Consider the following 3,028-nt stretch of genomic DNA (forward strand, 5'->3'; position numbering starts at 1 on the left):
TATGATTGGTTATCTACAAAATTGTATTGTATGGCTTTCCTTCCTTTAGAACTGGTCAATTCTACTTGCTGTATAGTTTATGTCAACTGTATATTGAATATCATTACCAATTTTCTAGTTGGATTTTTACATTTCTGTTATAAAAACTGTTTTTTGTCTCTCATTCTTTCAATGTATGTCTCTGTAATTTAATGCATCGTGCATTTAAAAACAGGCATATATATATGAATTAACACAAGAACTGAACTCATTAAAAAATTTTTTTAAAGTGTAAATTCCCCATTTTTATCACACTAGCCACTTGTGCAGGCAAATACCTAAAATAGTTAAGAAAAAGAAAAAATATATAATCATTCTAATAATAAACCCAGTTCATTTAATTTCACTGGTCCAGCTAGTAATGAATTGAAATGAATATGCACTTATTGCTTTTAAATTGCTTAGTTTAATAGTTAATAAAAATAAATTTTAAAGAAAAATACCTTCTCATGTTTTGCTGAATGACAACACACTGCCACATGGAAGATTTGACAGATTTTTCTTTCAGATTGCCAAGTTTGTTAATTAAATTTGAAAGAAATATTTTTTGTGTTTTATTTCAAAAGACAAATATTCGTTGCCGAGTAGCAACACAATTCATTATTTCTCTGATTAAATTTGAAACATAAATATATTATGTTATGCCCAGTGGCAACAAAGATCACTCAGTTTTTAAATAAAAGTTCCATAAATTTGCACAAATTATGAAGTATAAAATTAAAAAATAAATTCAAAATTTGGGCTTTGAAGCATACATGTTCATGTGAAACATTATGTATGCTCAAAATTTGGTAGCTGTACGTGTGCCTTTGTTTTTACAATGTGCAGTTAAATGCAACATACAAATATATTGCATTTTGCAAAATGGCAACACACTTGTATATTGCTGCATTTCAATTAAATCTGAAACATAAATATCTTACTTTTCGAGAGTGGCAGCATAAAAGGCTAAAATCGCTGTTTTTAATCAAAAGTTCCTTAAATTTGCACAAAATGCAAAATAAGCGAAAAACAAAATTGAAATAAAAAATTTGATTTTCACATGTTTGGGTGAAGGATTACGTGAATTTAAAATTTGGTGGCTCTAGGTGGTGCCAATTTTCCATAATGCAAGGAACATACAGACATATTCTTCATTATTTAATAGTAACTATTATAGCTGGCATTTGCAGATTATATTTTCACTAGATGAAGCCAGGTATTACAAGAAGGATCATGTTACTGAAATAGATTTAAGAAATGAATCAAGATATTTCAACAGAGGATTCCAATATCAAATTATTTTGGTTATTAAAAATTTGTGTATGAGTGCTAGTGGGTAAGCGATTTCATTTTCATTTTTGTTGTTATATATCTTTCTTACATTTGTCAAACTTTACATACTTTCATCATTTGTCTTAGATTTGTCATTAGTATTACATAAAAATGTTCAACTGTGATTTTTCTGCTGTGTGCAAATTATTTATAATACAGGGTGCCACTAAGTCCTATTACTCCTGAAATAACTAACTACATGGAAAGAAACTGATGACATAAAGATTCAGATAGGATACATTACCTGTCCAAAAGATTAATCTGTCTACTGTCCGTCTCATGGCAAAGGATAATACGCTGCCAGGTTCTGTGTGCCATTTTGCAGAGCACTGCATATTAACTTAAGTGAAATGTTTAACAGTTTCTGCTGGTTAGAAAGTGGTATCTTACCAGTTTTGTCTAATGATACACTTTATGAACTCCCATTGCGCATTATCATAAGTGGCGAGGTCTGGGCTTTGTGGTGGCCAAGCAAGTGGTGCAGCCAGATGAGGACTATCACGACCAATTCAACACCCAGGAAAGACTTTCATAAGATTCATACAGCAAGCGCATAATGAGCAGGTGCCCCATCTTGCTGAAGCCAACATGCCTCTTTGATTCTATGCTCCTCCAAGAGAGGAACAAACTTGTTCTGTAACATGTCCTGGTATCGCCGGTGATTCACAACACCATCAAGAAAGAACGGCCTGAACCAGTACCTCCTACATACAAAGCCACGGCACGGCTGACACTACGTCACTAAAGTCGTCCTTATCTACAAACAGCATGGTTGCCACATGAAGCCACTTATCACTGTTATTCCCTTAAGACGAGAGAAAATGAAACGTAGCCCCCCTTGCAGAAGGCTTATATCATTTGGTTTTAAATAAATAAATATGTATATCTGATTTTCCTTCATCGACTGCATTTCCTAATTTCAAATACGGATCTTAACTTTTCTTAAATAATTTTACACTTATATTAATAGAACAGAAATTGATTTAACATACTTCAGATGGTGGTAATAAAATACATGTTTAAGATCTGGCTGTTGCTGTTTTGTTTTTTGAATATATATTTTACTAAATATCCTCTTCCTTAATAAAAAGGCAACAATAATGCATAATGACAAGTTAACGGTTGATTAAAACTAAAAATCCCTAATCCTAAATTTATTAATCATGTTTTATTTTTGCAATATCAGTTTTTAACAACATTTGCTATTTACACATGTTTTTTTAGTAATTTTCCGGTTTTGATTTTGTTCACTTCACTGTAGGATTGAATTTCGTAACGTATAATAAACCTGGAATATGATTTGAATACTATTTTTGAGCAATATGAAAAATACTATTTTTGAGCATATATTGGTATTTATTCAGAGTTAATTTTCAATATAGGTGCAAAAAATTCCATACGTTTAAGCTTTTTCAATTAGATTCCTATTTTTGAAGAATATGTAATTGCATCTTTCTCAATAACAAAAAAGGAAAATTGCAAAAATTCAACAAACTTTACACTTGTTTGGAATTTAAAATTCTCAAGTTTCATTCTTATCATTTAATGTCTGTAACATCCCTTTTGTTTAATATGTACATATATAACTTTCTTGTAACTAGCAAATTTTTGTTCCTAAAAATCATTTAATTGTAACTTATCTAAGAATTTTTTAGCAAATGATAAATATGAAGTT

This window comes from Stegodyphus dumicola, chromosome 3 (genome assembly GCF_044657685.1).
Source record: "Stegodyphus dumicola isolate Sdum_Otavi_A_Nest chromosome 3, ASM4465768v1".
NCBI lineage: Eukaryota > Metazoa > Arthropoda > Arachnida > Araneae > Eresidae > Stegodyphus > Stegodyphus dumicola.